Source organism: Emys orbicularis, chromosome 4 (genome assembly GCF_028017835.1).
Source record: "Emys orbicularis isolate rEmyOrb1 chromosome 4, rEmyOrb1.hap1, whole genome shotgun sequence".
NCBI lineage: Eukaryota > Metazoa > Chordata > Testudines > Emydidae > Emys > Emys orbicularis.
In genome coordinates, this window is record NC_088686.1 from 124,204,437 (window position 1) to 124,228,911 (window position 24,475).

General features: G+C 48.4%; 1 pseudogene; it reads right to left on the minus strand.

The window, feature by feature from the left end:
• Positions 1 to 1,598: 1,598 nt before the first annotated feature.
• On the minus strand, positions 1,599 to 23,863 carry LOC135877819 (pepsin A-like; annotated as a pseudogene).
• Between the last annotated feature and the right edge of the window lie 612 nt (positions 23,864 to 24,475).

The following is a 24,475-nucleotide window of genomic DNA, read 5'->3' on the forward strand; positions in this document are numbered from 1 at the left end:
TGGGACCGACTGGCTAAGCAGCAGTTCTGCAGAAAAGGACCTGGGAATTACAGTGGATGAGAAGCTGGATATGAGTCAACAGTGTGCCCTTGTTGGCAAGAAGGCTAATGGCATATTGGGCTGCATTAGTAGGAGCATTGCCAGCAGATCGAGGAAAGTGATTATTCCCCTCTATGCAGCACTGGTGAGGCCACATGTGGAGTATTACGTCCAGTTTTGGGCCCCCCACTACAGAAAGGATGTGGACAAACTGGAGAGAATCCAGCGGAGGGCAATAAAAATGATTAGGGGGCTGGGGCACATAACTTATGAGGAGTGGCTGAGGGAACTGGTGTTATTTAGTCTGCAGAAGAGAAGAGTGAGGGGGGATTTGATAGCAGCCTTCAACTACCTGAAGGGGGTTTCCAAAGAGGATGGAGCTCGGCTGTTCTCAGTGGTGGATGACAGAACAAGGAGCAATGGTCTCAAGTTGAAGTGGGGGAAGTCTAGGTTGGATATTAGGAAAAATTATCTCACTAGGAGGGTGGTGAAGCACTGGAATGGGTTACCTAGGGAGGTGGTGGAATCTCCATCCTTAGAGGTTTTTAAAGCTTGGCTTGACAAAGCCCTGGCTGGGATGATTTAGTTGGGGTTGATCCTGCAGGGGGTTGGACTAGATGACCTCCTGAGGTCTCTTCCAACCCTAATCTTCTATGATTCTATGATATATGGCACTAATTCTTCACGTATGGTAACTGAATTATGCTGCCGATGCTTAACCATTAGCCTACCTCAATTGAATAAGAATGTCCCTCTAATGTTTTTAGTGTTCTAAGTTATTGATTGAATACCCTGGTTGATTCTCATTGCTTGGTGAACCTTATCCTCCCGTTAGTGAACCAGTCCTTTAAATATAGTTAATCAAACTTTGTTTTTGTTTGAATGTGATCTTATATTCTACAACTTCATACCTGAAGAGGGGGTTGCTTTAAGTATTTGTACATTGTACCACTCATTTGTTTATCTTTTTTTTATATGATGTAACTCATTTGCACACTCTATGGGTTGTCAGTTTTGTTTTTTAGTTTTCTTTCGTCTTATAAACAATTTCTTCATGTCAAAGTTACACCCAGAAAACCATTTCACAAGTTACTGTTGGAGGTAACAAAGCAAACAGGTCAGGATTGAGGGGCATTGGCAGATCAGAGGTCACGTGGTTGGGTACACGAGTAGAATAGCATGGGGACTGTGCATAAAGATTGAGGGGCATCAGCAGAGCTGTGTGTGTTGGGAGAGCCCAGGACGGGAATGGCAGGTCAAGACTGAGCAGCATCAGCAGAAGCTATGAGGATATGTCACCACTTTTCCATCGGAGGAGTCCAGGCATGACATAGTCAATCAGAGAGAAACAATTCACTCTGATGCTTTAATAGTCCTTTATTCTACAGTTGGTAAGATTAGAGGCGAGAGGGTGAGTGTGGGGTGGGGCATAGCGTGTGTCCATTTAATTCCTAGCAGCAATTCCTAGCACTAGATCGATACGCAGTGTTGGGCTCTGGAGAAACGGAGACTCTCCGGGGTCAGTGTTCCATCACAGTGTCCCAGGGACGGCGCTGTGTTCATGCCACGGGGGCCAGGCCCACCTGGTTGTTGGCCCTGTCGAAGACAACGTAGTACTGGCGGATGAAGACGTCTCCGAGGATCCAGAACTCTCCGGAGGAGGTGGGGACGTCGATGCCTTCAAAGCCGGGAGAGCAAGAGCCTGAGTTCTGCACCGAGGAAAAATGGGACATGGGTTATTGGGCTGGAACTCCACTGACTCCCTGTATGTTGGGCTGAGATCTCGGAGCTCCCAAGCTAAGCTGCATGAGGCTGGGGCGGGCATGGCTAGGAGACAGGCAGTGAGTACAGTCGGTGAGTCAGTACCGACTCAATGCCTCAGCCAGCTGCTAGGGGTCACTGCCCTTCAGACGGGATATACAGTGATCACTCTGGGCCCAAGGTGCTTGAAGGAATTCCCCAGTGCTCAGTTCTAACTGCTTCTGCAGAACAGCACATGGGCCTCTGCAGCCCCTCCCCAGACTTCCTGTCTGGGATGCTAACCCTCTTAAGGGACAGTGACCGATACCATCTCCTCCTTTTCCAGCCAGTACTCAGTCACAATGCCACTTAAACAGCACTCATAGAATGCTCCATTCCGTATGCTTATAACCAACCACTAGTAACGCTCAATTGATTTCCAAGGCACCCTTCACTCTAGCTTGGATTGCTGATCTCCCTTGATGTGTCAGTGCTACTGCTGTCCATTTGCTCCATGGTGGTATGTCCCGGGGCTCACTTGTCTCCACCTGCTCAATTTGTTGTCTAACTGAGACTCCCTCAGGCCAGCCGGCCGACCCAGCGCCCCTCCTCCCTCCCTTCTGGATGTTGGAGAAGGTGTCACCTCTTCCTCCTCAGTATGTGTCCGTCTGGGATGACCACCTCATACAACCTCAGGGCAGCCTCACGTGACCTCACCGCTGTTGGTGGCCATTGATTTCCATTACAGATGCACGCTGCATCATGTCCACGATTTGGTGGAAGCTCCTGGGATCCCAAACCATCTGGCTTTTTTTTAGTTGTCTCTGTCTCTCTTTATTCTTCTGCAAATCCCCAGTTCCTGGGACAGCAGATTCTATCATCGCAGGCGTTCTAGGTCTCAGTATTCTGTTAAACCACGTCTGCAGGTGACAACCTATGTTCATTGGTGCCATCCTGTAGCTGAACTGTGCTAAGCATGGATCAGAGTCTGACTCTCAGCCCTTTGTTATTTTAACACTATTTTTCACCGTCCTATTGGATGTGGGATAATGGGGACTAGCATGGTTTTTACAGGGTGTGCCATGCCTCCAAACTTTATACAGTCTCTCTGGGAGTGCCCCTTAAAATTCTAGGCCCTAGGCCCCCAATTTTTCAAGGGCAAGCCCCATGGCTCCAATACTTCAAGACCAGGCACTCTGGATTCAGCTCCTGTGTTTCTCAACAGGGTTCTCCAGTGAGATTTTACCCCTTTGGGAGCAATATGACCATTAGAGATTTGCTGTGCTGCCTTTTTAAAACAATCCAGCATTCATTAGTCACCTGGAATCCAGGGCTGAGGAGTTCTTAGATTAGCCTAGGACAGCACAATTTAACTCTAAATCCATGTTGGCGGAATCACCTGCCCCCTCTTCCATAGCCTTGTGGATGTAATCTCTGTGAACTGGGAGCAGCCTGCTTAACAGTTTGTCCCCGTCTCCAGTTGCAGTTCCACTGTGGTCACATGTTCTGCTTCCCTTGGCTGCCAGTCAGTGTCCAGTTGTTGGTCTTCCATTGTCTCTGCAGGGCACTACATTGCTATGCGGTCAGTTCCTGATAGGTCAGTCGTGCCAACCTGGGCAGGCTTCTGTGACCAGCAGCCATCTCTTATTCCCCCTGTCCCCGAGAAGAAATTAACTCCTCCAGACCCAGTGCCGAGCAATACAAAGTAAGTAGGGGAAATTGAGTCATGCATATTTTCCCTATAAATATTACAGACATTTCCATATTCTCCACATGTCTAAACCCAAGCTTCACCGCAAACTGCTAAAACTCAATGCAGCCCATTGTCAGACATCACTATGGCAGGTGTACTGTGACTAGCAAAAATAGAGATGCACAATCAACTGTTTAGCTGTAGTACCTTAGTATGGCTGCCTCAGGGAAGTGAGACTAGTAATTTAGGACAAATACATAGTCTTCTTTTTTCCAGCCAATGTAGACAAATTTCTACTCCAGGGGAACAATTTTTCCTCTGCCACTAACATAGGTTTTTGCTTTTTTGGCACATACGACAAGCCTTGACAGCTTCCTCAATGTTGCTGTTCATTTGAGGCCAGTGTAAAATGTCTCTGACCCTTTGCTTAGATTTTTCAATCATTAAATGACCTTCATGTCTCCTTTTTAACATTTGTTTCTGCAATAGCTCAGCGATCACCGTCCTGGTGCCTTTAAACAAAATCCCATCTAGGACTGAGAGCTTCCCCCTGAACTGGTGATAGGGGCTGGGAACATGTGGTCATGGTCACTCAGTGCTAACAGCCTTAACCAATTTCTGCAGCGTCTCGTCCTAAGCAGTAACTCTGGCAATCGCAGTCCACGTTTTGTCTGAGGCTGGACTGATTTTTCAATCAAATTGACATGTAGAACAGCTCTGGACTTTGCTCCACTGCCATCTTGTCAAATGCTCTAGGGAGCGTGTCTGAGACTGCCAAATCTCCCCCAGGATCGTATTCAATTTGCAAATCCTATCTTTGCAGCTGAAAAAGTAATCTTTGTATGGTTCCCAGGCTCCTTTTGGCAATGGTAATACGTGGTTTGTGGTCAGTTTCAGCGAACACTGGCCTCCATAAATAAAGACATGAAACTCTTTACACCTGTGGACAAAAATCCGAAGTCTCCTCCTCTCTCTGAGCATATGGTCATTCCAGTTTTGTTTGTGCCTGTGATGTGTAAGCCACTGGTCTCCCGTTCTGACCATCCTGCTGTAGGAGGACTGTGCCAATATCTTCTTCAGAGGTGTCCATGGACAACTGAGTTTTGAGCTTACTGTCAGAGTTTCACAGGACTGTGGCCTTTTTAACCCCTTAATTGTCTCAAACTCTCTATGAAGATTTGCACCACAGGTGCATTGCATGTCTTTGCACAGCAATGCTCTCAGCTGGCTTGTTTGAGCTGTTAGTTTAGGCACAAATTTCCCTACATAATTCACTGTTCCAAGGAATCATTGTACCCTTTCTTGTCTGTTGGGGCCAGCATGTTGGTGATGGTCTCACCTACACTGTGATCGACCTGTGCCCCTTGCTAGACTAACTTCTTGCCCAGTGACATTATTTCCATTACACAGAATTTATATGCTTGTTCGTATTAGCTTTAGCTCAGCAGCTCTGGCTCTTTTCCCAGCTGCCCAGAGCCTCTGGTCAAGATGTTCTACTGGTTTTCTCCAGATCAGAACATTGCCTGCGTAAACCATGGCACCCTCTATACCAGCAAAAGCATATTGTATTTTCCAGTGAAACACTGGTGCTGAACACAAGCCAAGTGTCCATCTGTGGAAATGGTGTCTCCCAAAGGAGATGCTGAAGGAGAACAAACATGTGCTCTGTCCTTCTTAGGGCACCAGCCAGAACCCTGCTGTGACGCATCCCCTGTAGAAAAACACTTGGCATTCACCATCTCCCCAAAAATGTCTTTCCCTGTAGTAGTGAAAAACATCCCCTTTTTTCAGACATTTAAGTCTTTTGAGGTTATGCATAAGCGAAGGGTTCTGTCTGTGTTTTCTACAACGACCAATGATTATACCCACTCTATTAGTTCCTCTACCTGCTCTGTGATTCCCAGATCAATGAGTCTATCCAGCTCCTCTCTCAGCCTCTGCCTTAGGGTGAGGGGAGCGTTCCTTGGGGTGTGAATTGTGGGGTGGTTGGGCTCTTTCAGATCTATTCTGTACTCTGCTGAAATATTCTCCATCCCCTGGAAGATGTCCTCAAACTCTTTGCACCCCCTTGATGAGTCCAGGGGCTTGACACACTTAACCCAGTAACAGGTGCACTTTTCCTGGGTACTATTCCACATTGTAGCTTTCCCAGTTTACCCATATGTCTAGTTCACATACTCCTTTAGTGGGGATAATCTCACTGCTATAAGCCCTGAGTTTACCCGTGGCTTTTCTTTTAGTGTTGATAACACTATTTGTGGCAACTCATCGGCTTGTGCACCAGTGTCCAACGTAACCATTTGCTCTCCGGCTGTGACAGCCTGGTCATCTTTTGCTGCAACCGTTGCTCCTATGAAACAGCTGAGCTAGTGGTACTGTCATCGTCCTCTTTGTCCAGGCTGTGCGCACTCTGCCGGTGCTGGCAAACTCTTGCAAAGCGATGGAATTCATGGTGGTTCTTGTATCTCTTCTGATATGCCAGGCATTGCCTGAACTTCTGCTGGTGCTGTTCTTCCTTGATTGTGTCTGAGCTGCGTGCGCCTTTCTGCCTTAGGTTTCCTGTTAGAGAGACAGCGTGGGGGAGGTAATAACTTTTATTGGACCAGTTTCTGCTGGGGAGAGAGAGAAACTTTCGAGCTACACAGAGCTCTTCTTCGGGTTTCCTACAGCATTTTGGATTCTCAATCATGCCTGCAGCGTCAGAGCTCTGTCCATCCTCCACGAGGTTCATTCTGGACTTGGAGTGCTTCATGAAGGGTTGATTCTGGGTCTCCTGGCTTTGTTCCGCATTCCAGTCACAGTGTTGTCTCTTCTCAGGGAGTCGGTTAGTCCCCGCTCTGCCCCCTAAAAAACCCTGCAAAATTGGCTCCCCAGCTCTAGATCAGGAACAAATTCTACTCTAGTTTCACTTTCCTTTTGGAACCTCAGGTTAAACTCTCATAAGCTTCAGTTTTATGTGGAGTGCAGTACTCCTTACATTTTTGTAATACAGTTTCATAGTTAACCTGACTTAACTGAAATTTTAGACACACGTGCACCAGAACCTGCTCTCGTCAGAAATAAGGCTACGTCTGATTGCCGCCCTTTTCACTGGCACTCGTTGCTTGCAGACACAATGCAAGGCCCTGTTTAAATCTCTTCCACTTGTCTTCCATATTTCCAGCCAGCTTCAGCTCTGGTGGAGTTTTGAGCTGCTCCATTTCTCCACTTAAGGTATTTTCTTGAATTGCTATTTAGTCCTGGTACCGTAGGGCATTCAGGAATCACGCTGGGCCCCAAGTGCTTAAGGGAGATCATCTTTGTTGAGCGACCCCGTTTCAACTGTCTCTGCCTAACAGCATAGGGGATTCCGCAGTGCTCCTCTGTCAGCCGTTCTGTCTGGGAAACTAAACCACTTGGAGAGATAGTTCCCAGCTCCACGCCAACCACTTCTCCTCCTTCGAGATCCCTTGGTAAGACAAAGGATGCTCTCCTCAGTGGCCTCCTAGCCGGGTAGCTGCTTATTTAAGCTGCCTCTCCTGTAAGCCCCCTGGCATGGTGATTTCCTGGGGCAGCCAGCTCTACAGGCTGCCTGTACAGTCCCTTTGGGGGAAGAGCTCTTTGCGCCGCCCCCCATGCTAAGAACGGACTCTGTGCTGCATTTCAGTGATGGTCCTGCAGCCTCAGGCACAAGCCCTTGCTGAGAGGCCCCGACACGGATACTTACCTGGCAGATGTAGGCGGTGGCGGGCAGAGGGAACTTGATGCCATTGATAGTGAAGATGATGTCGGGCAGGGTGTGCTTGGCGCTGCAGCTGATCTGTAGGGAGAAAGGCAACATCCAGGAGCCAGGTTAGTCACGGCTCCAGCACTCAACTCTCCAACAAGGGAGGTGACGCATCTGGGCAAAGGGAAGCCGCATGTGGTTAGCAATGGGGTCTGAATGAGCTGGTGACTGGGGCCTCTCCAGGGATTGAGCCTCTGGCTCTGAAAGCCTGAGCCTCTGCGAATTGAACCAATTTTGTCAGCTCAGACGGTCCCGGATTCTATATGTGGCCTGGCCACGTGCTGGGGACGGTGACCTCTCCTGTGTTTCTATGGTGAGGGTGGAAGCACCAGGGAATCTGCAGAGTGACCCAGCTGATCCCTGTCCTGGCTGGGTGCAGCTTGTGGGCAGTGGTGTTGAAATCAGGGGTTCGGCTATGCACGTGTATAGCAGACGCCTCTAGAAACATCCATCCCTCCTCCCTGACCTTACCAGGTCACCGGAGTCCCCGCGGGCACCAACGTAGTGTAGGATTTTGGAGATGGCTGGGGGGGGGGGGGCCCACCAGCACAGAGGTGCCAGTGTCGATGATAGCCTGGCAGCACAAGAGATAAGGTGGCCATTCATAGTGATGCTGGAAGAGAGAGAGAGTCAGGGGAATGTCCCCAGGAACACTCCCAATCTCATCCCCACAAGCAGCCAGGAAGCGTCCTGTGGGGTGGAGCTGCCCCACCGCCCCTTTGCTATGACTGCCAAGAACTTTGCTCTGACGTCTCATCCTAGACTTTTCCTTCCGCGGCTACTGCCCGTCGCTCCTTGTGCTACAGCCTTCTGGGACTGATGGTCACAGCTACCCTGCCCTTCCCATACTGCTAAACAGAGCTGCCCAGATGGGAGAGGACAAAGTTGAGAATCACTGACCTGACCTAACCTAGCGGTGGAGTCCCATTCCTATGGCTCCATGGAAGGTGTTTTTGTGGCTCCCTTGTCTCTTATCTTGTCTAGACTCTGACAGCTGAGCTTCCCTGGCTCCGATGTACAATTCAGTAACATTTGACCTGTCTTCCAATAGCCCCCAGGTGGAAGGGCCAAGGGGTGGGCGATACCTGTCCATGGAGATTTGCCAGTAAGTCTCAGTGGAGAGAGGGATCCAGTTCAGGCTCCCAGAGTAGTAAGATGAGTCAATGCCGCCGAACATCACAAAGCTTCCCCTTTTGTTGTCGCTGGAGAAGGGAGAGAGGAGAGTCAGGGAAGATGCACAAATTGTTGGCTAACGAGACAATGTCAATCAATTCAATGGGAGATAGAGTCAGACTGGTGCATTTCACATCATGCAACACCCTTTCCCCACCATGAGGGGGGACAGTGGTGCATCATGGGCAGTGTAGTCTGACCAGGGACTCCAGCCTAGATAGGAGAATGGAAGCATGAGATACCCCCATTCAAACTCCCACGAGGCACCAGGGCAATATTTCCAAACTGAATTATTTCAGTGTTTGATTTTTTGCTGGAAAGTAGAAATTTTCTTGGGGGGGGGGGGGGGAGACCCATTTTCCAGTCATAACTAGTAACTAGATTCTTCCTAATGTTAATTCCCCCTGCAGTTGTTATTAGAGATATCATCATTCACTTCTGCTCCCCAAAACATATGGCACTAGCACCAGGGCCAGTGCAAGGATATTTTGTGCCCTAGGCGAAACTTCCACTTTGCGTCCCCCCCCCGGAGCATTGCTTATTATAAACTTTCAAAAATAACTACTGCATAATATGGCATTGTTCATTAGAATTAATACATGTTATTGGACCCCATATCTACTCTGGCGACACCATCAGAGGACCCAACAACATCAGCCACACCATCAAGGGCTCAGTCACCTGCACGTCTACTAATGTTATATATGCCATTGTAAAAGGGTTTGCGCCGGGGCTCGACCCTTCAGGACAGGAGGGGAGCCACACCGACTCCCTACTGCACGATTTAAACAGTCAGTTAGCTCAGATCTCAGGCCCTCCGGTCCAGGGGGCTGAGTAAATCACGGTCAAAGAACCCGGGCCCTCTGGCGCAGGGCTGGGCTGGCAAACAGTCACTTCGCTCAGGCCCTCTGATGCAGGGGCTGAACACAGCCAGTTAATTAGCTCAGGCCCTCCTGTAGTAGGGGCGGAGCACACACAGGCAATAAGCTCAGGCCCTTTGCCGCAGGGGCTGGGCACCAACAGTCAATAAGCTCAGGCCTTCTGTAGCAGGGGCTGAGCACAAAGAGTTAATAAGCTCAGGCCCTTTGTAGCAGGGGCTGAGCACACACAGTCTATAAGCTCAGGCCCTTGGAGGCAGGGCGGAGCACAAATAGTCAATTTAGCTCAGGCCCTCCGGAGCAGGGACCGAGCACAAGCAGTCAATAAGCTCAGGCCCTTTGTAGCAGGGGCTGAGCACACACAGTCTATAAGCTCAGGCCCTTGGAGGCAGGGGCTGAGCACACAAGTAGTCTATTAGCTCTGGCCCTGGGTCAGGGCGGAGCATAAACAGTCAATTTAGCTCAGGCCCTCTGGAGCAGGGGCTGAGCAGGCAAGCAGTGTAGTAGCTCCGGCCCTGGTTCAGGGCAGAGCACAACCAAGCAATTAGCTCCGGCAGGTAAGGGGCTCAGGTTCCTACCTGCACGTTGGGTGAGGGGGAAGCCTGCCACCCGTGTGTAGGGGTGGCAGGGGGGGACACAGGCCCACCCACTCCACTGTGTCCCAGCCCGGGGCCCTAGCAGCGATTAGTGTCGCTGCCGGTCAGTGGGGTATCCTGACCGAAACACACTGCCATGGGCTCACAGGCCTCTGTAGCCTGACTGGGGTCGGCTACCCCCGGGCTACTTCCATTATCCCCCTCGGGGCCTACCTCGTCTGTGGCACCGGTTGCGGTCCAGTCCATCAGTGGAGCCGCCTCTCTGCTGGGGCTCGGCGGTAGGTCCGGTAGCTCCGTGGGGAAGTCCGGCCACTGACCCTCGGGTGGCTCCTCCGGATAACAGCAGGGCGGCAAGGCTTCGGGCGGGGCTTCCCCTTCGGGGTTGCTGTGGGGGAGTTCCACTGGCGTCTCCCAGCGGCGGGAGCGGACGGGCTCCGGCGGCTCCTCCTCGTAATGAGCTCGGGGCAGCTCCGGCCAGCTAGGGCATCCACCTCGGGCCTCCGAGGTATCCGGGCGGGGAGCTCCCGACCGCACGTCTGCTCCCTGCGATGGCCGGCGCCTGACTGAGCTCTGGCTGCCGGCCTTTATACTTCCTGTCCCGCCCCGTGACTTCCGGGGGGCGGGGACAGGCGGCGGTGGCTCCGCCCACTTGGGTGTTTGCGCCGGTGCTCCCTCTTCAGGACAGGAGGGGAGCCACACCGACTCACTACAGCCATCATGTGCCAGCAGTGCCCCTCTGCCATGTACATTGGCCAAACTGGACTGTCCCCACGTAAAAGAATCAATGGACACAAATCGGACATCAGGAATGGTAACATACAAAAGCTAGTAAGTGAACACTTCAATCTCCCTGGACATTCTATTACAGATTTAAAAGTCACTATTCTTGAACAAAAAAACTTCAGAAACAGACTTCAAAGAGAAACAGCAGAACTAAAATTCATTTGCAAATTTAACACCATTAATCTGGGCTTGAATAGGGACTGGGAGTGGCTGGCTCATTACAGAAGCAGCTTTGCCTCTCCTGGAACTGACACCTCCTCATCTATTATTGGGAGTGGACTACATCCACCCTGATTGAATTGGCCCTTGTCTTCATGTGTCATTATCTAATGCCTGCATCTGTAACTTTCACTCCATGCATCTGAAGAAGTGAGGTTTTTTACCCACGAAAGCTTATGCCTAAATAAATCTGTTAGTCTTTAAGGTGCCACCAGACTCCTTGTTGTTTTTATAAAATTAGAATGGTGGATACTCCGTCATACTGGGGGATCGGGTTTGGTGGGGAAAGGAAGCAGAATGGGTTCGGGTCAGTGGGGGATTGGGTTTGGCTGGGGAGCGGAAGGGAAGCAGACTGGGTTGAGTCATTGGGGTATCGGGTTAGGTGGGGAAGGGAAGCAGACTGGGTTTGGTCAGAGAGGGGATCGTGTTTGATGGGGAGGGGAGGGGAAGCAGGCCGGGTTCGGGTGTGGAGGGGGGAGAGGGCGCAATCTGGGTTTGGCCAGGGGGGGCGGCGGGTGGGATAGGATTCAAAGAGCCGCAAGGTGAAATGGGCGCTTTCCTCTCCAATCCCTGGCATGCAGCAGAGGGCCAAGTGCAATTGCAACAGGGCAATGGGAGCGTGTCGCCTGCTTTGCCTTCACGAGTCCGTCCTGCACCCTGGCTGGGGAGTTGAATGCTGGGCTCTCGCTCCGGGAGGGGGGAGCATGTGGGGCAGGCAGGACTGTGAGGCAGAGAGTGCGTGGCCCTCACGCCAAAGCAGGGTCGGGAGGGTAGAAAGCTGGGGCACAGGGAGGTGGGTTAAAGCGGCTTAGCCCCTCCATACGAGAGAGCTGGCAGAGCTGCCAGCCGCAGCATCCCTCCCTTCTCTCCTCAGGGAGCAGAGCCTCTGCCTGGAAATCCTGCTCTCCGAGCATGCCATGTGCAAGCCGGCCACGGCCTGCACCGCACAGACAGCACAGCTCAGCCCCAGCGGGGGTCTTACACTTCCCGCTGCAAGCTGCTCCACTCTCCTTCTGGCTGCTGTGCGATCTACAAGACAGAGGAGCTATTATTGTAATGTACCTACCAACACAGCAATATCTGTACAATTATTGATTCACAATCAAAGGACTTCGCTGGCTTTCTAAATGGCAGGAGTCGGAGAACAATTCATTGGGAGAGTGGTTCTTATCATATACGTCCTCCCTACAGTCTGCAATCTGCAGCCATCGTCTTGATTGGCGGTGGCGCCCCCAAATCTTGGTGCCCTAGGCGGTCACCTAGTTTGCCTAGTGGTTGCGCCAGACCTGACTAGCACAGAATGGCTGCCACGTTCTACCCCAGAGGTGGCTGTGTTTTGGGAATTCTGATGCAAACATCGCAGGGATCGCTCAGTGTGAGAGGCGCTATAGGAGTGTGAATCTCGCTGCAGACAGATGGGCTGTTTCCAGCCCTGACTTACGAGCTCAGGTAGACGGAGAAGAGGTCCTGGGACAACAAACCCTCTTTGATCATGTTGTCGAAAACGGGGGGTGGCTCCAGAGGAGGAGATGCTGGGGAAGGCCAGACCCAGGATCCCATCGTAGGGGGGAAAGTAGCTTAAGTAGCTGGGTTCGGTCTTGCTCAGACCAAAGATCTGGTTGGTGTCCACAATGCCTCCGACCTTGGGGGGAGGGATGGGGAGAATCAGATGCATGTTATGTAATGATCTTGGGGTTCATTAAACAACAAACCAGTGAATGTGAAAGGATAAAACCTTTAATAAAACAAACTGGGGAGCTTCTGTGGTGAACTGCTGTACATAGCGACACAGTGTTCTCCATCCCAACTTCCAGGGCACATCTCTAAATTCCTGTGTTCATAATACTGTCCCTTATGGGGGAGCATCTCTAAATGACAATCTTCCACAAACATATCTCTGCATCTTCCCCCTTAAAAAACAGAAAAACCCAGTAGCTCTTATCTACGTATATATAAACAGCTAACAACTATCTAATAACACACACATTAAATTCTCAGCCCGTCTAGTGTGTTTCCATAAACCCAGTGTGTCAACTATCTAGAGAGGAGAGGTTACCAGCACATCACTCTGGAGTGAATCTTTACCACTCACTTTCCTCAATAGCCTTTCTCCAGGCAGGTTAGCAAGTCTCTGAGTCTTTCAGGATGTTTAATCTCCTGAGGTCCCTTCCAACCCTGATATTCTATGATCTTCTCAGTATCAGCCTTTCATTAGAGTCTGAATTATTCTCTTGTTCCTTGCCAGGTTCTCCTTTGTCAGTTGATGATAAATGATCAGTCAGTTGGGAAATGGCAGAGTCCACATCGACTGTCAATGTGTTGGAACTTCCTGGGATTCCTTGTAGATTTTTTGGATTATGTTACAATGTGTTCCCCTGATCAGTCTGGATTGCGTAAGACCTTAGGGTATGTCTACACTACAAAATTAGGGTGAATTTATAGAAGTCGATTTTTTAGAAATCAATTTTATACAGTCGATTGTGTGTGTCCCCACTGAAGACCATTAAGACCATTAACTCGGCGGAGTGCGTCCACAGTACCGAGGCTAGCATAGACTTTCAGAGCATTGCACTGTGGGTAGCTATCCCACAGTTCCCGCAGTCTCCCATTGGAATTTTGAGTTGAGCTCTCAATGCCTGATGGGGCAAAAACTTTGTTGCGGGTGGTTCTGGGTACATGTCGTCAGCCCCCCCGCCCGTGAAAGCAACGGCAGACAATCGTTTCGCACCTTTTTTCCGGGGTTCCGTCCACCAGACCCGCTCAGCCCGCTGCCTGCCTGGATGATCGGAACCCCAGGCAGTGGGTTGAGTGGGTCAGTGGACGGAGCCCCAGACCGGCAGCAGGGTGAGTGGCTCAGCCCGCTGCTGGTCTGGGGCTCCATCCGCCGGCTCCTGCAAGCTGGGGTCCCGCTCAGCCCCGCTCAGCTGGCAGACCTCGGTGAGGTCGATCAGGGGTGCCTGGACAGACATGGCTATCCTCCTCTTAGAGCACCGAATGGGAGTGACTCCAGGTCATTCTCTTCTTTAAGTTTCATCTCATGGAGATTCAGTCCTGCCTGGAATATCATGCGAGCTGGAGGCTTCTGCCTCAGGCTGCTCTCCCAGCCGGCAGCACCGCACGGTCACACCTACTCCAGCCTGCCCCTTGCTCCTATGGCTCATGAAGCCTGGACAGTAGTAAGGAGCAGTTCAACTTGTGGAATGACAAATCCAGAACGAAGGATTGCACTCTATGGGCCACGTTAAGATTATTTCAGAGTCCTAGATAGCATTAGTCCCTATAAAAGGCTTCATGAAAATTTTCCCCTGCCCCTAACAAAAATGTTAATTTATCAGAGCTGCTGAAAGGGTAAGGAACCCGGGACTATAACTGAGAGAGAGCTTCCATATTATTTAACTCATAATTGATATAATTCAAAGTAAAATTTCACAGTGCGGTCTGTTCTAAGACTAAAAATGCAGGAGGGGAGACAGAAAAAGGAACAGTGACCTGTTTCAAACCAGTGACGGTTCATGTGTTAGGTGAACACAACTACTGTTCTACCACTACACTACAGGACTTTTGTGTGTTAGGTGAACTTGATAACCACCACACTACGGGGCTTCTCTTTTTTTGCCACAGACTTTGCTGAATGCACAGGAATGTTTTCTCTAGCTACAGAAGCTATCTAATGCAATGTCTATATCTATGGCCTTCCTGCTCACAAAGCGGTCATGCCCCCGCCCAAGGCTGACACAGCAACCTGGCTCGGGCAGGATTGCTAGCAAGGCATGATACTTTTGCCATTAAGCAAACACAGCAATTCTTTCCTGGCCTCTGCCACTGAATGCCTCCATGCATTACGCTGTGCCCTATCAGTGTGGGAGCACTGCAGGAGCTCGGAAAACATGTCATCACGAGTGCATTTTTTTCGCCTTCTAATCTGCGATAACCTCAGGGACGGAGATGATAGGGGGAACGTAGAAACATTCTGGGGGGACTGCATGGTCACCTGTGCTGCTGAGTGCTGCTGAGTTCGCCACATTGGCCAAACAGGAAATGAAATTCAAAAGTTCCCGGGGCTTTTCCTGTGTACCTGGCTAGTGCATCTGAGTTCAAAGTGCTGTCCAGAGCGGTCACAATGGAGCACTCTGGGATAGCTCCTGGAGGCCAATACCGTCGAACTGCGTCCACACTACCCCAAATTCGACCCGGCGATGTCGATTTCAGCGCTAATCCCTTCGTCAGGGGAGAAGTACAGAAATCGATTTTAAGAGCCCTTTAAGTAGAAAAAAACGGCTTAGTTGTGTATACGGGTGCAGGGTTAAATCGATGTAACGCTGCTAAATTTGACCTAAACTCGTAGTGTAGACCAGGGCTTGGATGCAGCTGTTCTTTAATGGTACCCCTTTGGCCCCAAGTATTAGAGTGTGTCTGAGGAATCACATTTCACTCACCTGGGCTAAGAGACGGGAGATCACAGGCCCTTTTCTCAAAATAATATTTCTGCTTCCACTTCTGATTTTCTTTCATATTCCCTATGGTTTCATTGTCATGAGATTTCAGCAGGTTATCAGTGATTGGTAAATTAGATCTGAGCCTTCTTCCCACTAACAGCTGAACTGGAGAAGAGCCATTCTCCAGAGATGTACTTGGGTATACCAATACAGCTTTATACAAATCACCCCCATTGTCCGAAGTCTTTTTCATAAAGTTCTTTGCTGTCCATATAGCCCTTTTCACAAGACCATTCGATTGGGGGTAATTTGGACTTGATGCCAATCCCTGGCAAATTGTCTAAAATCTGTGCTGGAAAATTATTTTCCATTATTGCTAACAACTTCATCTGGAATTCCATATCTGTAGAAGATTCCCTTCATGCCGGCTATCGCTGACTTACTATTAGTGCTGTGCAGAGTGCAGATTTCTCGATACAGAGAATAATAATCTGTGACTATTAAATAATCCTTTGATTGCCAGATACATAAATCAGTGCTGACCTTCTCATAATGCCTTTGTGGAACTGGATGAGACCTCAGTGGCTCTGCCTGTTGACGTGGCTTGTATTTCAAGCAAGAAAAGCAATTTCCTATGATATTAGTAATGTCATGATTGATCCATGGCCCATACAGCACCTCTCATGCTCGTTGTTTGCATTCTCAATTTCTAAATGACCCTTGTGGATCTTCTGTAGCATTTCTTGTTGGAGGCTCATTGGAATTACAACCTTGCTGCCCTTGAAAATCATCCCATCTATCACAGTAAGTTCGTATCTGCAGTTCCAATAATCTCTTATACTTGGACAACTGCTTATTTCTTCAGGCCACCTTTAATGATCACTTCTTTAAAGATCCCCAATAATTCATCTTTCTCCATTTCTCCTCTTAATTTGTTGCAGTTTTTTGTTAGCTATGGGAATTGACTTTACAATCATATCTACATAGGCTTGCATCTCTATCTCTAAGGTCTCCTTTGGTTTCGTAGTGGGAGTCACCATTCTGGAAAGTGCATCTGCAGTGAACATGAATTTACCGGGTGTGTAGGCCACAACCACATCATGCTTTTACATCTTTATCATCATTCTTTGAATCCTTAAGATACAGTCATTTAGCGGTTTGTTAAATAACACTATCAGGGGCTTGAGGTCCATTTCAACTTCCACTGTCTGGCCACAAATATACTGATTGAATCTGTCACAGGCCAACAATATTCCTAAAAGCTCCTCCTCAATCTGTGCATATCTGGTTTCTGCCTCAGCCAGTGATTTGGATGCATATACCACTGATTGCCAACAATCCTTATGCTTCCATAAAATCACTGCACCTACCCCAGACTGTGAAGCATCTGCTGAGATTTAAATAGGCCTTCCGGCTGCATAGAACTTCAACACTGGCTCTTATATCAGTTGTTGCTTTAAACCTTCCAATGGTGCCTCCTGTTCTGCACCCCAAATACCATTCAATTTTATTCTCTAGGAGTTTTCTCTAAGTTGCTGCTTTGGTAGATAGATTACGGATGAATTTTCCAAGATAATTAACCATTCCCAGGAACCGTTGGCCATCTTTCTTTGACTGCAGACATGGCATCATTTCAGTGGCTGAAATCTTCGTCTAATCAGGTTTTACACCTTTGTTGGAAATAATGTCCCCAACAAAAGTCAGTTCTGTAACCCCTAAAACACATTTCTCCCTATTTAGTTTGAGGTTTGCAGCTTTAGTTGCATTCAGCACTTCCTAAAGTCTACAATCATGCTCCTCTTTTATTGGGGTGTCAACATGAGTAATATGTTCATAGATTGTATATGTGGTTTTGTGGTATAATTCTGATGCTGAAGCTATACTAAAGGGTAAGTGTAAGAATCTGTATCTTCCAAATGAGGCATTAAATGTGCATAATTTTGAGCTTTCTTCAGTTAATTTTAGCTACCAGAATCCTGAGGATGCATCCAATTTACTGAAATATTGAGCATTTGCAAATTGAGACATAATCTCTTCTCTGGTTGGTAGCTTGAAATGTTATTTTTATAGCTTTGTTGAGGTCTCTTGGTTCTAAGCATATGTGTAGCTGGCTGTTACTTTTCTCCACAATGACGAGGGAGCTCACCTATTCTGTTGGCACCTACATTTTTGTATTACTTGCATTGCTTCCATCCTTGCAAGCTCAGCCTTGAGTTTATCATGGAGTGCAAATGGCACCTTTCTATGTAGAATCATAGGACTGGAAGGGACCTTGAGAGGTCATCTACTCCAGTCCCCTGCACTCATGGCAGGACTAAGTATTATCTAGACCATTTCTGACAGGTATTTGTCTAACCTGCTCTTAAAAATCTCCAATGATGGAGATTCCACAAACTCCCTAGGCAATTTATGCCAGTGCTTAACTAACCTGACAGTTAGGAAGTTTTCCCTCATGTCCAACCTAAACCTCCCTTGCTACAATTTAAGCCCATTGCTTCTTGTCCTATCCTCAGAGGCAGGGGCGGCTCTATGTTTTTTGCCGCCCCAAGCACGGCAGGCAGGTGGCTTTCGGCGGCGTGCCTGCGGGAGGTCCACTGGTCCCGCAGCTTTGGCATAGCTGCCGCCGAATTGCCGCCGAAGCCACGGGACTGGCGGCCCTCCCGCAGGCATTCCACCGAAGGCTCCCTGACCGCCCCCACAGCAACCGGCAGGCCGCCCCCCGCGGCTTGCCGCCCCAGGTACGTGCTTGGTGCGCTGGTGCCTGGAGCCGCCCCTGCTCAGAGGTTACGAAGAACAATTCTTCTCCCTCCTCGTAACAACCTTTTATGTACTTGAAAACTGTTATAATGTCCCCTCTCAGTCTTCCAGAATAAACAAACCCAATTTTTTCAATCTTCCCTTATAGGTCATGTTTTCTAGACCTTTAATCATTTTTGTTGCTCTTTTCTGGACTTTCTCCAATTTGTTCACATCTTTCCTGAAATGTGGTGCCCAAAACTAGACACAATACTTCAGTTGAGGCCTAATCAGTGCGGAGTAGAGCGGAAGAATTACTTCTCATACTTATACATCCCAGAATGGTGTTCACTTTTTTTGCAGCAGTGTTACACTGTTGACTCATATTTAGCTTGTGGTCCACTATGACCCCCAGATCCCTTTCCGCAGTACTCCTTCCTAGGCAGTCATTTCCCATTTTGTATATGTGCAACTGATTGTTCTTTCCTAAATGGAGTACTTTGCATTTGTCCTTATTGAATTTCATACTGTTTACTTCAGACCATTTCTCCAGTTTGTCCAGATCATTTTGAATTTTAATCCTATCCTCCAAAGCACTTGCAACCCCTCCCAGCTTGGTATCAGCCGCAAACTTTATAAGTGTACTCTCTATGCCATTATCTAAATCATTGATGAAGATATTGAACAGAACCGGACCCAGAACTGATCCCTACGGGTCCCCACTCGAGATGCCCTTTCAGCATGACTGTGAACCATTGATAACTACTCTCTGGGAACGGTTTTCCAACCAGTTTTGCACCCACTTTATAGTAGCTCCATCTAGGTTGTATTTCTCTAGTTTGTTTATGAAATGGATGGATAACTGGAGGGACCTGCTTGTTTATCCGGATTATATGTTCACCCTGCAAGCAACTCAACCCTTGAAACAGATCATGCTATTCCGGAAAGAGTGCCTCATAACCAGGTTCAGTATGATCATTTAGTGAGAACACCTGGTTTACCAGACTGAGTTTTTCACACGCAGCCAGGCCTAAAATTGGTGTCACCTTCTTTGGCACTTCAATGAACAGGAGCCTGCACATGGTGTTTTTATGGTTGATGCTAGCAATGCACCTCCCCTTCACTGGTATAATTGTTCCAGAATAACCAGTTACTTTTATTTTTGTTGATCCCAGTTTTGGTCTTATTTTCAGTCTCTCATAATCTTGTTCAGACAGAATATTAACCTGAGCTCCTGTGTCCAGTTTCAGTGGAATAATTTCCATTCACTGTCACAGGTAGTATCCAGTCCCTCTCAGCACGCTTGCTAGATCCCAGTGCATCTATGAAAAACTCCCCAACCAGGTTGTCTTCAACTGAATGCACTTGACTTTTCTGCATTTGAGATCTGCAGCATTTTGCAGAATGATTATTTCCCTCACATTTATGAGTTTCCCAAAGACAACACAGTGTTTGGGGCCATGCTGTGATCCACATCTTCCACATGATCGTCTGTACCCAGCCTTCCCCCTTGCAGTAGTTTTCATAGCGAGTGGTTCCACTCTTTGATTTGACCTATTCTGGCTATATTCATTTGTACTTAGTACATGGATAACTCCCTCTGGTGGATTCAGCTCTCTGGCTTGTACTTTCACAGTTTCTGCTGCCCTGCATATCTGGAGAGCTTTTTCTAAAGTTAAGTCTCCTTCACAGAGCAGTCTCTTTCTTAACACATTGTCTTTAATGCCACAAATGATTCTATCTCTGACCAGTCAATTCACCAAAGTTGCAGGTTTTACTGAGTTACCTTAATTATGTGACATATTGCTCTATGGTATGATCGATTTTTTGTCTCTCAAAGGTCTCATTCCTTTTTGGCATGCAGTGTTCCCCAAATTTAGTCAGTATTTTACTTAACTTCATGCTTTCACCTTCTTCGAACTTAAAGTTGTTATAAATATCCCAATGCTTCCTCCCCAACAACATGCAAAAAGACTGATAAATTCACTGTATCATTTTTCTCCTCTGCCCCATCGCTGCTAAATACAATTCAAATCTATATCAATTTTTTTCTCAGTTCTCTGCAACATTGCCTGACAATTGCAGACTGGATAGAGGTTGCAACACTCCTTAAGCTAGTCAAGCTACTATTGTGCTCACCAAATACATACAAAAGCCTTTGTTCTCTGTTTGCTCTGCCACGTGCTCCCCTTGCCTCTGCTTTAGTTTCAAACACAGGAATTGACTTTGAAATGACTGCCGTCTCCTTCTCACTCAGCACTTCTGACACCATGTAATGAACTTGGGGTTCATTAAACAACAAAGCAGTGAATGAGAAAGGAATAAAACAAACTAGGGAGCTGCTGGGGTGAACTGCTGTACATAGTGACACTGTGTTCTCCACCCCAGCTTCCAGGGTACATCTTTAAATATCTATATTCATAATACTGTCCCTTATGAGGGAGCATCTCTAAATGATAATCTTCCACAAACATATCTGTACATGCTGCACCTGGGAAAAGCTGCCCAGCCCTACCCCAGGGACCTTATGGGTCTGCATTCTGCCAGAGGCTGCCGTTCCCTGCACTCTGCCTTCCCCCAAATGGGTATTCACAGTGCATGGTTTAGGTTAAGATGACATTTCTGTTTCTAGGCTGACTATTCCAAGAGTTCTAACATCCGCATGTTTACTCAGATTGTCTTGAAATTTGCTGTGACTTGGGGTAGACATAGTAAGCCAAATCTGAGGTCACTCGAGAGAGTTTCCTGAGCTATAGCCTTCCCCTCCTCCCCAAACTAGTGTTTCATAAAGTCAATAGATTCCACCAATGTGGTTTAAAAAAACCCAAAACCCAGACCTGGTGCTTAAACCACAGCTTTCAGCCTCCCCAAAGTGATCTTAGTCCCTTGATATTTATCTCACCGACTGCCTGGCACCCGCTGCCCCTTTGGGGAAGCAATTATGAAAGCGTTATGAAAGGCAGAGCTTTGCTGGCTGGGGTATTGTGTAGTAAACACTCATGCACCACACAGAGCTTTCCAGCCAGCCTGGTTTCAGGTGACTTTGGTGGCTCAAGGGGACATGCTGTGTGGCCACAGAGGTGGAGCCACAGCCAGGGATTGTACCTTTACCCTTGGCAGAGATCTGAGACTGACTTGCAGGCATGGTGTGGCTATCCTCCTCCTCTGCTGAGGTGGTTTTTACTGTTGGGAAATGCAATCTGAGTACAGCAGATAATTTGAAGGGGCTCAGACTGGTTTTGAAAAGAAAAGCAATTGCACGTGTGAACGCTCACAGTGTCATGCTGGGCAGCTGGGGTTGGGAGAGTGCAGGGAGAGGAGGGGGGTTGGGGGGACTAGGAGAGAAGAGTTTGGGGCTGTGGTGAGGGGATGGGGACTGTGGGGATGGGTGGGGGAGGGAAGAGGGAACAGGTTGCGGGGTGGGGTGGAACTATATAAGGGGAAGATGAGAAGTAGGATACTGGGAGGGGGCATGCATGAGGGATGTGGCAGGGGAAGCTGGGGATTAGGGGAAGGGGGCCTGTCAGCCTCACATTCTCTCCTCTTATATGTGTGCTGAGATCTATGGGGCTTGTAGGGTGACCAGTTGTCCTGATTTTAAAAGGACAGCCTCGATATTCAGGGCTTTGTCTTATATAGGCACATATTATCCCCCACCCCTGCCCCAATTTTTCACATTTGCTACCTGGGGCTTGTCTCTCCTGGGGGGTCTGAGCCTCTTTCATTGCCCCCAGGTGTGTGCTGAGACCTGGGGGATCCTTGCCACTCTCAGTGCCTGAGCCCCTTTCTGTGCCACCATGTGTGATGGGATCCGGGGGGGCCTGGTCCCTTGGGTCTAAGCCCATCTTCATACCCCCCATGAGAGCCAGGATCTGGGGAACCCAGCCCTTCTAGGGTGGTCTGAGCACACTCCATGTAAACCAGGATTTTAGGGCCCTGCCTCTCTGGGGGCTCAACGCCTCTCTGTTCCCCACCGCCCTATGTGAGCCAGGTTCTGAGGTAACACAAATGTAAGCCTCTGAAACCCTGGAACTATCAAGTTAAGGTGCACACCACCCCCACGTGGGCTGGGGGGCTGGATGGAGGGGGATGGAAGCCAGCTTGGACAGAGGTGGACCAAAGGGCGTTCTCTAGCCTGAAGGGCTATTCAGGTGTTTGCTCTCCAGTGAGCCCACCACTGGCCAGTGGTCAGTCTTTTAAGAGTGGTATTTATTGATTTCAAACTAATGGGTTATGCATGCCGGTAGATCATATTCCAACGCAATCTTGCAAACAAATAATTATACAAATATGCTGTAATGCTATTAAAACAGCATACTGTTAATATTATTGCTATTAAAACTATGCAATTAAAAACTAGAAGTTAAACTCATGAGAAATGAACACACATCATCTAATAGTGAGATCAGAATGAGGCCCTGGTATCTGGAATAGGCTGACTGGGTATTATGTGTATCAACAATCCTGGGAAAACCCTTTCGCCGACTAGGATTTAACAGTGGTTCCTATTCGGGATACTACGGTCACTTCACACTTCATGCCGACAGCAGGCGGAGAACCGAAATCCTTCTGTTCCAAAAGCCCCCCTGACCAGTAAAGCAGAACCTCCTATAGTCATTGACACGATAGGACTATGACACAGCAGAGCAGCTCTGTTTCCATCCACTAGGGGGCAGGGGTGCACATGCACCCTTACCACTTCACGAGGCAGTGTACAGGATACACGATGCTTGTAAGCACGCAAAGAGAATCTAAGTGGGCATGACGGCCTAATGCAGATGATCTCTGGCTTGCTTTGTGTCTCCTGCCCTCTTTCTTTGACTGCATCCTCTGTCTTCTCTTTCTCTCTTTCAACTCCCTTCTCCCCATTCACACCCAGTGTAGTTGCTGGTTTAGCTTCCCAGCTCTGTCCTGTCCTTAACTCCTAATCTTTCCCCAGAGGCTTTGATCCTTTCTTGTGATTTACCTGGACAGTGTCGTAGGCCAGGAATCCGGTCATGCTGCCGGTGCCATATTGGATAGAGACGCTCTGACTGGTGGCCTGGTAGGTGGAGGACTTCTTAGGGTTAAAACATCTGTGGTTCGCTGCGAGTACAGAAGAGTCAGAAGGTCACAAACTGACATTTCCTGGAGCCATGTGCCCCGGCCAGGGCAGCACTAACTGCTGGAAGGCCGGGGTGATGGGAATATTCCGTGCTTTGCCACTTAAGGCAGGCAGTTCTTGTGCTAATAGTTTGTGTCTCGGCTAATGCTCTTCCATTATGGGCCACTTGGCAGGAGCCATTCTACTGAGCTCTGTGACATGGGCCTGAGCTGTCCACTCCCTCCTAGTCATTGTTGGGACCCTCTCCCAGCCCTGGCTCTGTATGAACTAATAAGCTAGTTTGATTTGGGAATAAGGACCAAGTCCATCTCCAACGAGGCCTTGTCACCTGCTCTCCCTAAGGACCAGCTCACCACCTGGCCAAAGCTCCAAGCACCCTGACACAATACACAGAGGATGACAAAGCCCAAACAGGGGAACGTTCCCCTCCACCAAACCATCTGGTCAGGACCCATGGGACTAAGAACATAAGAATGGCCCTACTGGGTCAGACCAAGGGTCCATCTAGCCCAGTATCCTGTCTTTGCTGAATATGATTATCCTATTTGTATGCATGTATCATTTTTGTATCTGAAGCTATGACTATTGACTAGGGATCAGTATTTCAAATGGGCTTACTCTGGAAAACATCCACAGCCAGCCTTTTAGGTACAACAATGAAGAAGCCAGATGGTGCTAATGGCTCATCAGCAAAGACCATGGGCTGTGGAATAGCTTAACCTTCCTGTGGACGTTTTAGCCAGCCTGTAAGCAATGGCTGCTATGACACTGCAAGGGCATGTGACCAGGCCACATGACATGGAACTCCATCTTGGATGCCAGTGTTTTTGCACAAACTGGGCTGGGAACTGAGTTTGGGACAAAGGGTTCTCGCCATATGCTAAAGCTATATAAGGCAGGGAGTGACATCATTGATTGTTCTTCACTCCCCACACAAGAGGACTCCTGGTAACACCTGAAGAATAAAGACTGAACTGGGGGAAGTGCTGGACCCAGGCTAAAGGGATTTCTAGCCTGTGTATGAAAAACCTGGTGATTCCAAGGTGCAAAGCAAGTGCAGCTTGTACCTTGAGAATCTGCCAGCCTGCTTGTATCATCAGCCAGGGTGAGAATTTGCTAATTCATATCCTATCTTTCTAGTATTTTAGGCTTAGTTTGTGTTTTTGTTTATTTACTCTGTAATCTTCTTTGATGTGTTTGCTATCACTTATAATCACTTAAAATCTGTCTTTTTGTAATTAATAAACTTATTTTATGCTTTAATCTAAACCAGTAAGTTTGGAATGAAGTGCCTGGGAACCTTAGCTGAAAG